Below are 12,052 nucleotides of genomic sequence, written 5' to 3'. Positions count from 1 at the left end.
TGTCTTAGAATTGTATGCACTGAGATAACAACTTTATTGTTTTCATGTGTAGAGCCATAATACAACTTTCAAACAACTCAGAAACATGTGGGAAGATAACCTAAGGTGTTTCCATTAGGTTTGCAGTAAGTACTGTGGTGTAAAATTGAAATGTATAATATTTGTATTATCTAAACATTGTAAGCACTGAGATAACAACTTTTTTGTGTTGATGTGTGGAGCCATGAAACAACTTTCAACCTACTCAAACTCATGTGGGAAGTTAACCAAGGGTGTTTCCATTAGGTTTGCAGTAAGTACTTTGGTGTAAAATTGAAATGTATACTATTTGTACTGTAAAAGCATTGTATGCACTGAGAAAACAACTTTTTTCTCTTGATGTGCAGAGCCATGATACATCTTTCAAACTATTCATAATCATGTGAGAAATTGACTTAAAATGTTTCCCAATGGTTTGCACTCTGCACTTTGGTGGAAAATTGAGATGTATACTACCTTAATGTCAGAACATAGTATGCACTGAGAAAGTAACTTTTTTGTCTTGATGAACAGAGGCATGAAACAACTTTCAACCTACTCATACTCATGTGGGAAGTTAACCAAACGTGTTTCCATTAGGTTTGCAGTAAGTACTTTGGTGTAAAATTGAAATGTATGCTATTTGTATTGTAAAAGCATTGTATACCCTGAGAGATCAACTTTTTTGTCTTTATGTGTACAGGTATGAAACAACTTTCAGACATCTCAGAATCATTTGGGAGGTTAACCTAAAGTGTTTGCATGAGGTTTGCAGTAAGTAGTTTGGTGTAAAATTGAAATGTATACTATTTGTATTATCTAAGCATTGTATGCACTGTATAACAACTTTTTTGTGTTGATGTATGGAGCCATGAAAAAACTTTCAAACTACTCATAATCATTTGGGAAGTTAGCCTAATGTGTTTCCATTAGGTTTGCAGTAAATACTTTGGCGTAAAATTGAAATGTATACTATTTGTATTGTCTTAGTATAGCACGCACTGAGATAACAACTTTTTTGTTTTCATGTGTAGAGCCATAATACAACTTTCAGACATCTCAGAATCATTTGAGAAGTTAACCTAATGTGTTTCCATTAGGTTTGCAGTCAGGTCTTTTGAGTACAAATGAAATGTATACTACATTTATCTCAAAGCATTCCATTCACTGAGAAATCAACTTTTTTGTCTTTATGTGCAGAGGCATGAATCAACGTTCAGACATCTCAGAATCATGTGGGAAGTTAACCCATGGTGTTTCCATTAGGTTTGCAGTAAGGGCCTTGGTGTAAAATTGAAATGTATACTTTTTATATTGTCAAAGCTTTGTATGCATTGAGAAAACAACTTTTTTGTCTTGATGTGCAGAGCCATGAGACAACTTTCAAAGAACTCAGAAAAATGTTGGAAGTTAACTTAAAATGTATCCCTCTGGTTTGAATACTGCAGTTTGGTGGAAAATTGAAGTGTATACTACCTTAATGTCAGAACATAGTATGCACTGAGAAAGTAACTTTTTTGTCTTGATGAATAGAGGCATGAAACAACTTTCAACCTACTCATACTCATTGGGAAGTTAACCAAAGGTATTTCCATCAGGTTTGCAGTAAGTGCTTTGGAGTAAAATTGAAATGTATACTATTTGCATTGTCTTAGTATTGTATGCACTGAGATAACAACTTTTTTGTTTTCATGTGTAGAGCCATGAAACAGCTTTCAAACTACTTATAATCATGTGGGAAGTGTACCTAAGGTGTTTCCATTAGGTTTGCAGTAAGTACTTTGGTGTAAAATTGAAATGTATACTATTTGTATTATCTAACCATTGTATGCCCTGAGTTAACAACATTTTTGTGTTGATGAGTAGAGCCATGAAACAACTTTCAATCTATTCATAATCATGTGGGAAGTTAACTTAAAATGTTTCCCAATGGTTTGCACTCTGCACTTTGGTGGAAAATTGAGATGTATACTACCTTAATGTCAGACCATAGTATGCACTGAGAAAGTAACTTTTTTGTCTTGATGAACAGAGGCATGAAACAACTTTCAACCTACTCATACTAATGTGGGAAGTTAACCAGACGTGTTTCCATTAGGTTTGCAGTAAGTACTTTGGAGTAAAATTGAAATGTATACTATTTGTGTTACCTAACCATTGTATGCTCTGAGTTAACAACATTTTTGTGTTGATGTGTAGAGCCATGAAAGAACTTTCAAACTATTGATAATCATGTGGGAAGTTAACTTAAAATATTTCCCAATGGGTTGCACTCTGCACTTTGGTGGAAAATTGAAATGTACACTACCTTAATGTCAGAACATGGTATGCACTGAGAAATTAACTTTTTTGTCTTGATGAACAGAGGTATGAAGCAACTTTGAACCTACTCATACTCATGTGGGAAGTTAACCAAAGGTGTTTCCATTAGGTTTGCAGTAAGTACTGTGGTGTAAAATTGAAATGTATAATATTTGTATTATCTAAGCATTGTAAGCACTGAGATAACAACTTTTTTGTGTTGATGTGTGGAGCCATGAAACAACTTTCAACCTACTCAAACTCATGTGGGAAGTTAACCAAGGGTGTTTCCATTAGGTTTGCAGTAAGTACTTTGGTGTAAAATTGAAATGTATACTATTTGTACTGTAAAAGCATTGTATGCACTGAGAAAACAACTTTTTTCTCTTGATGTGCAGAGCCATGATACATCTTTCAAACTATTCATAATCATGTGAGAAATTGACTTAAAATGTTTCCCAATGGTTTGCACTCTGCACTTTGGTGGAAAATTGAGATGTATACTACCTTAATGTCAGAACATAGTATGCACTGAGAAAGTAACTTTTTTGTCTTGATGAACAGAGGCATGAAACAACTTTCAACCTACTCATACTCATGTGGGAAGTTAACCAACGGTGTTTCCATTTGGATTGCAGTAAGTACTTGGGAGTAAAATTGAAATGTATATTATTTGTATTGCCTTAGTATTGTATGCACTGAGATAACAACTTTTTTGTTTTCATGTGTAGAGCCATCATGCAACTTTCAAGCAACTCAGAAACATGTGGGAAGTTAACCTAAGGTGTTTCCATTAGGTTTGCAGTAAGTACTTTGGTGTAAAATTGAAATGTATACTATTTGTATTATCTAAGCATTGTATGCACTGAGATAACAACTTTTTTGCGTTGATGTATGGAGCCATGAAAAAACTTTCAAACTACTCATAATCATTTGGGAAGTTAACCTAAAGTGTTTCCATTAGGTTTGCAGTAAGTACTTTGGTGTAAAATTGAAATGTATGCTATTTGTATTGTAAAAGCATTGTATGCACTGAGAGATCAACTTTTTTGTCTTTATGTGCACAGGTATGAAACAACATTCAGACATCTCAGAATCATGTGGGAAGTTAACCTAAGGTGTTTCCATTAGGTTTGCAGTAAGTAGTCTGTTGTAAAATTGAAATGTATACCATTTGTGTTATCTAAGCATTGTATGCACTGAGATAGCAACTTTTTTGTGTTGATGTGTGGAGCCATGAAAAAACTTTGAAACTACTCATAATCATTTGGGAAGTTAACCTAAGGTGTTTCCATTAGGTTTGCAGTAAGTACTTTGGTGTAAAATTGAAATGTATACTATTTGTATTGTCTAAGCATAGTATGCACTGAGATAACAACTTTTTTGTGTTGATGTATGGAGCTATGAAAAAACTTTCAAACTACTCATAATCATTTGGGAAGTTAACCTAAGGTGTTTCCATTAGGTTTGCAGTAAGTACTTTTGTGTAAAATTGATATGTATACTATTTGTATTGTCTAAGCATAGTATGCACTGAGAAAGTAACTTGTTTGTCTTGATGAACAGAGGCATGAAACAACTTTCAACCTACTCATACTCATGTGGGAAGTTAACCAAAGGTGTTTCTATTAGGTTTGCAGTAAGTACTTTGGTGTAAAATTTAAAATTATGGTATTTGTATTGTAAAAGCATTGTGCGCACTCAGAGAACAACTTTTCTGTCTTTATGTGCACAGGTATGAAACAACTTTCAGACATCTCAGAATCATGTGGGAAGTTAACCTAAGGTTTTTCCATTAGGTTTGCAGTAAGTACTTTGGTGTAAAATTGAAATGTATACTATTTGTGTTACCTAACCATTGTATGCCCTGAGTTAACAATATTTTTGTGTTGATGTGTAGAGCCATGAAAGAACTTTCAAACTATTGATAATCATGTGGGAAGTTAACTTAAAATATTTCCCAATGGGTTGCACTCTGCACTTTGGTGGAAAATTGAAATGTACACTACCTTAATGTCAGAACATGGTATGCACTGAGAAATTAACTTTTTTGTCTTGATGAACAGAGGTATGAAACAACTTTGAACCTACTCATACTCATGTGGGAAGTTAACCAAAGGTGTTTCCATTAGGTTTGCAGTAAGTACTTTGGAGTAAAATTCAAATGTATACTATTTGTATTGTCTTAGAATTGTATGCACTGAGATAACAACTTTATTGTTTTCATGTGTAGAGCCATAATACAACTTTCAAACAACTCAGAAACATGTGGGAAGATAACCTAAGGTGTTTCCATTAGGTTTGCAGTAAGTACTGTGGTGTAAAATTGAAATGTATAATATTTGTATTATCTAAGCATTGTAAGCACTGAGATAACAACTTTTTTGTGTTGATGTGTGGAGCCATGAAACAACTTTCAACCTACTCAAACTCATGTGGGAAGTTAACCAAGGGTGTTTCCATTAGGTTTGCAGTAAGTACTTTGGTGTAAAATTGAAATGTATACTATTTGTACTGTAAAAGCATTGTATGCACTGAGAAAACAACTTTTTTCTCTTGATGTGCAGAGCCATGATACATCTTTCAAACTATTCATAATCATGTGAGAAATTGACTTAAAATGTTTCCCAATGGTTTGCACTCTGCACTTTGGTGGAAAATTGAGATGTATACTACCTTAATGTCAGAACATAGTATGCACTGAGAAAGTAACTTTTTTGTCTTGATGAACAGAGGCATGAAACAACTTTCAACCTACTCATACTCATGTGGGAAGTTAACCAAAGGTGTTTCCATTAGGATTGCAGTAAGTACTTGGGAGTAAAATTGAAATGTATATTATTTGTATTGCCTTAGTATTGTATGCACTGAGATAACAACTTTTTTGTTTTCATGTGTAGAGCCATCATGCAACTTTCAAGCAACTCAGAAGCATGTGGGAAGTTAACCTAAGGTGTTTCCATTAGGTTTGCAGTAAGTACTTTGGTGTAAAATTGAAATGTATACTATTTGTATTATCTAAGCATTGTATGCACTGAGATAACAACTTTTTTGCGTTGATGTATGGAGCCATGAAAAAACTTTCAAACTACTCATAATCATTTGGGAAGTTAACCTAAAGTGTTTCCATTAGGTTTGCAGTAAGTACTTTGGTGTAAAATTGAAATGTATGCTATTTGTATTGTAAAAGCATTGTATGCACTGAGAGATCAACTTTTTTGTCTTTATGTGCACAGGTATGAAACAACATTCAGACATCTCAGAATCATGTGGGAAGTTAACCTAAGGTGTTTCCATTAGGTTTGCAGTAAGTAGTCTGTTGTAAAATTGAAATGTATACCATTTGTGTTATCTAAGCATTGTATGCACTGAGATAGCAACTTTTTTGTGTTGATGTGTGGAGCCATGAAAAAACTTTGAAACTACTCATAATCATTTGGGAAGTTAACCTAAGGTGTTTCCATTAGGTTTGCAGTAAGTACTTTGGTGTAAAATTGAAATGTATACTATTTGTATTGTCTAAGCATAGAATGCACTGAGATAACAACTTTTTTGTTTTGATGTATGGAGCTATGAAAAAACTTTCAAACTACTCATAATCATTTGGGAAGTTAACCTAAGGTGTTTCCATTAGGTTTGCAGTAAGTACTTTTGTGTAAAATTGATATGTATACTATTTGTATTGTCTAAGCATAGTATGCACTGAGAAAGTAACTTGTTTGTCTTGATGAACAGAGGCATGAAACAACTTTCAACCTACTCATACTCATGTGGGAAGTTAACCAAAGGTGTTTCTATTAGGTTTGCAGTAAGTACTTTGGTGTAAAATTTAAAATTATGCTATTTGTATTGTAAAAGCATTGTGTGCACTCAGAGAACAACTTTTCTGTCTTTATGTGCACAGGTATGAAACAACTTTCAGACATCTCAGAATCATGTGGGAAGTTAACCTAAGGTTTTTCCATTAGGTTTGCAGTAAGTACTTTGGTGTAAAATTGAAATGTATACTATTTGTGTTACCTAACCATTGTATGCCCTGAGTTAACAACATTTTTGTGTTGATGTGTAGAGCCATGAAAGAACTTTCAAACTATTGATAATCATGTGGGAAGTTAACTTAAAATATTTCCCAATGGGTTGCACTCTGCACTTTGGTGGAAAATTGAAATGTACACTACCTTAATGTCAGAACATGGTATGCACTGAGAAATTAACTTTTTTGTCTTGATGAACAGAGGTATGAAACAACTTTGAACCTACTCATACTCATGTGGGAAGTTAACCAAAGGTGTTTCCATTAGGTTTGCAGTAAGTACTTTGGAGTAAAATTCAAATGTATACTATTTGTATTGTCTTAGAATTGTATGCACTGAGATAACAACTTTATTGTTTTCATGTGTAGAGCCATAATACAACTTTCAAACAACTCAGAAACATGTGGGAAGATAACCTAAGGTGTTTCCATTAGGTTTGCAGTAAGTACTGTGGTGTAAAATTGAAATGTATAATATTTGTATTATCTAAACATTGTAAGCACTGAGATAACAACTTTTTTGTGTTGATGTGTGGAGCCATGAAACAACTTTCAACCTACTCAAACTCATGTGGGAAGTTAACCAAGGGTGTTTCCATTAGGTTTGCAGTAAGTACTTTGGTGTAAAATTGAAATGTATACTATTTGTACTGTAAAAGCATTGTATGCACTGAGAAAACAACTTTTTTCTCTTGATGTGCAGAGCCATGATACATCTTTCAAACTATTCATAATCATGTGAGAAATTGACTTAAAATGTTTCCCAATGGTTTGCACTCTGCACTTTGGTGGAAAATTGAGATGTATACTACCTTAATGTCAGAACATAGTATGCACTGAGAAAGTAACTTTTTTGTCTTGATGAACAGAGGCATGAAACAACTTTCAACCTACTCATACTCATGTGGGAAGTTAACCAAACGTGTTTCCATTAGGTTTGCAGTAAGTACTTTGGTGTAAAATTGAAATGTATGCTATTTGTATTGTAAAAGCATTGTATACCCTGAGAGATCAACTTTTTTGTCTTTATGTGTACAGGTATGAAACAACTTTCAGACATCTCAGAATCATTTGGGAGGTTAACCTAAAGTGTTTGCATGAGGTTTGCAGTAAGTAGTTTGGTGTAAAATTGAAATGTATACTATTTGTATTATCTAAGCATTGTATGCACTGTATAACAACTTTTTTGTGTTGATGTATGGAGCCATGAAAAAACTTTCAAACTACTCATAATCATTTGGGAAGTTAGCCTAATGTGTTTCCATTAGGTTTGCAGTAAATACTTTGGCGTAAAATTGAAATGTATACTATTTGTATTGTCTTAGTATAGCACGCACTGAGATAACAACTTTTTTGTTTTCATGTGTAGAGCCATAATACAACTTTCAGACATCTCAGAATCATTTGAGAAGTTAACCTAATGTGTTTCCATTAGGTTTGCAGTCAGGTCTTTTGAGTACAAATGAAATGTATACTACATTTATCTCAAAGCATTCCATTCACTGAGAAATCAACTTTTTTGTCTTTATGTGCAGAGGCATGAATCAACGTTCAGACATCTCAGAATCATGTGGGAAGTTAACCCATGGTGTTTCCATTAGGTTTGCAGTAAGGGCCTTGGTGTAAAATTGAAATGTATACTTTTTATATTGTCAAAGCTTTGTATGCATTGAGAAAACAACTTTTTTGTCTTGATGTGCAGAGCCATGAGACAACTTTCAAAGAACTCAGAAAAATGTTGGAAGTTAACTTAAAATGTATCCCTCTGGTTTGAATACTGCAGTTTGGTGGAAAATTGAAGTGTATACTACCTTAATGTCAGAACATAGTATGCACTGAGAAAGTAACTTTTTTGTCTTGATGAATAGAGGCATGAAACAACTTTCAACCTACTCATACTCATTGGGAAGTTAACCAAAGGTATTTCCATCAGGTTTGCAGTAAGTGCTTTGGAGTAAAATTGAAATGTATACTATTTGCATTGTCTTAGTATTGTATGCACTGAGATAACAACTTTTTTGTTTTCATGTGTAGAGCCATGAAACAGCTTTCAAACTACTTATAATCATGTGGGAAGTGTACCTAAGGTGTTTCCATTAGGTTTGCAGTAAGTACTTTGGTGTAAAATTGAAATGTATACTATTTGTATTATCTAACCATTGTATGCCCTGAGTTAACAACATTTTTGTGTTGATGAGTAGAGCCATGAAACAACTTTCAATCTATTCATAATCATGTGGGAAGTTAACTTAAAATGTTTCCCAATGGTTTGCACTCTGCACTTTGGTGGAAAATTGAGATGTATACTACCTTAATGTCAGACCATAGTATGCACTGAGAAAGTAACTTTTTTGTCTTGATGAACAGAGGCATGAAACAACTTTCAACCTACTCATACTAATGTGGGAAGTTAACCAGACGTGTTTCCATTAGGTTTGCAGTAAGTACTTTGGAGTAAAATTGAAATGTATACTATTTGTGTTACCTAACCATTGTATGCTCTGAGTTAACAACATTTTTGTGTTGATGTGTAGAGCCATGAAAGAACTTTCAAACTATTGATAATCATGTGGGAAGTTAACTTAAAATATTTCCCAATGGGTTGCACTCTGCACTTTGGTGGAAAATTGAAATGTACACTACCTTAATGTCAGAACATGGTATGCACTGAGAAATTAACTTTTTTGTCTTGATGAACAGAGGTATGAAGCAACTTTGAACCTACTCATACTCATGTGGGAAGTTAACCAAAGGTGTTTCCATTAGGTTTGCAGTAAGTACTGTGGTGTAAAATTGAAATGTATAATATTTGTATTATCTAAGCATTGTAAGCACTGAGATAACAACTTTTTTGTGTTGATGTGTGGAGCCATGAAACAACTTTCAACCTACTCAAACTCATGTGGGAAGTTAACCAAGGGTGTTTCCATTAGGTTTGCAGTAAGTACTTTGGTGTAAAATTGAAATGTATACTATTTGTACTGTAAAAGCATTGTATGCACTGAGAAAACAACTTTTTTCTCTTGATGTGCAGAGCCATGATACATCTTTCAAACTATTCATAATCATGTGAGAAATTGACTTAAAATGTTTCCCAATGGTTTGCACTCTGCACTTTGGTGGAAAATTGAGATGTATACTACCTTAATGTCAGAACATAGTATGCACTGAGAAAGTAACTTTTTTGTCTTGATGAACAGAGGCATGAAACAACTTTCAACCTACTCATACTCATGTGGGAAGTTAACCAACGGTGTTTCCATTTGGATTGCAGTAAGTACTTGGGAGTAAAATTGAAATGTATATTATTTGTATTGCCTTAGTATTGTATGCACTGAGATAACAACTTTTTTGTTTTCATGTGTAGAGCCATCATGCAACTTTCAAGCAACTCAGAAACATGTGGGAAGTTAACCTAAGGTGTTTCCATTAGGTTTGCAGTAAGTACTTTGGTGTAAAATTGAAATGTATACTATTTGTATTATCTAAGCATTGTATGCACTGAGATAACAACTTTTTTGCGTTGATGTATGGAGCCATGAAAAAACTTTCAAACTACTCATAATCATTTGGGAAGTTAACCTAAAGTGTTTCCATTAGGTTTGCAGTAAGTACTTTGGTGTAAAATTGAAATGTATGCTATTTGTATTGTAAAAGCATTGTATGCACTGAGAGATCAACTTTTTTGTCTTTATGTGCACAGGTATGAAACAACATTCAGACATCTCAGAATCATGTGGGAAGTTAACCTAAGGTGTTTCCATTAGGTTTGCAGTAAGTAGTCTGTTGTAAAATTGAAATGTATACCATTTGTGTTATCTAAGCATTGTATGCACTGAGATAGCAACTTTTTTGTGTTGATGTGTGGAGCCATGAAAAAACTTTGAAACTACTCATAATCATTTGGGAAGTTAACCTAAGGTGTTTCCATTAGGTTTGCAGTAAGTACTTTGGTGTAAAATTGAAATGTATACTATTTGTATTGTCTAAGCATAGTATGCACTGAGATAACAACTTTTTTGTGTTGATGTATGGAGCTATGAAAAAACTTTCAAACTACTCATAATCATTTGGGAAGTTAACCTAAGGTGTTTCCATTAGGTTTGCAGTAAGTACTTTTGTGTAAAATTGATATGTATACTATTTGTATTGTCTAAGCATAGTATGCACTGAGAAAGTAACTTGTTTGTCTTGATGAACAGAGGCATGAAACAACTTTCAACCTACTCATACTCATGTGGGAAGTTAACCAAAGGTGTTTCTATTAGGTTTGCAGTAAGTACTTTGGTGTAAAATTTAAAATTATGGTATTTGTATTGTAAAAGCATTGTGCGCACTCAGAGAACAACTTTTCTGTCTTTATGTGCACAGGTATGAAACAACTTTCAGACATCTCAGAATCATGTGGGAAGTTAACCTAAGGTTTTTCCATTAGGTTTGCAGTAAGTACTTTGGTGTAAAATTGAAATGTATACTATTTGTGTTACCTAACCATTGTATGCCCTGAGTTAACAATATTTTTGTGTTGATGTGTAGAGCCATGAAAGAACTTTCAAACTATTGATAATCATGTGGGAAGTTAACTTAAAATATTTCCCAATGGGTTGCACTCTGCACTTTGGTGGAAAATTGAAATGTACACTACCTTAATGTCAGAACATGGTATGCACTGAGAAATTAACTTTTTTGTCTTGATGAACAGAGGTATGAAACAACTTTGAACCTACTCATACTCATGTGGGAAGTTAACCAAAGGTGTTTCCATTAGGTTTGCAGTAAGTACTTTGGAGTAAAATTCAAATGTATACTATTTGTATTGTCTTAGAATTGTATGCACTGAGATAACAACTTTATTGTTTTCATGTGTAGAGCCATAATACAACTTTCAAACAACTCAGAAACATGTGGGAAGATAACCTAAGGTGTTTCCATTAGGTTTGCAGTAAGTACTGTGGTGTAAAATTGAAATGTATAATATTTGTATTATCTAAGCATTGTAAGCACTGAGATAACAACTTTTTTGTGTTGATGTGTGGAGCCATGAAACAACTTTCAACCTACTCAAACTCATGTGGGAAGTTAACCAAGGGTGTTTCCATTAGGTTTGCAGTAAGTACTTTGGTGTAAAATTGAAATGTATACTATTTGTACTGTAAAAGCATTGTATGCACTGAGAAAACAACTTTTTTCTCTTGATGTGCAGAGCCATGATACATCTTTCAAACTATTCATAATCATGTGAGAAATTGACTTAAAATGTTTCCCAATGGTTTGCACTCTGCACTTTGGTGGAAAATTGAGATGTATACTACCTTAATGTCAGAACATAGTATGCACTGAGAAAGTAACTTTTTTGTCTTGATGAACAGAGGCATGAAACAACTTTCAACCTACTCATACTCATGTGGGAAGTTAACCAAAGGTGTTTCCATTAGGATTGCAGTAAGTACTTGGGAGTAAAATTGAAATGTATATTATTTGTATTGCCTTAGTATTGTATGCACTGAGATAACAACTTTTTTGTTTTCATGTGTAGAGCCATCATGCAACTTTCAAGCAACTCAGAAGCATGTGGGAAGTTAACCTAAGGTGTTTCCATTAGGTTTGCAGTAAGTACTTTGGTGTAAAATTGAAATGTATACTATTTGTATTATCTAAGCATTGTATGCACTGAGATAACAACTTTTTTGCGTTGATGTA

Source organism: Mobula birostris, chromosome 29, assembly GCF_030028105.1.
Source record: "Mobula birostris isolate sMobBir1 chromosome 29, sMobBir1.hap1, whole genome shotgun sequence".
Classification (NCBI taxonomy): domain Eukaryota; kingdom Metazoa; phylum Chordata; class Chondrichthyes; order Myliobatiformes; family Myliobatidae; genus Mobula; species Mobula birostris.
Note: the sequence above shows the minus strand (reverse complement) of the source record.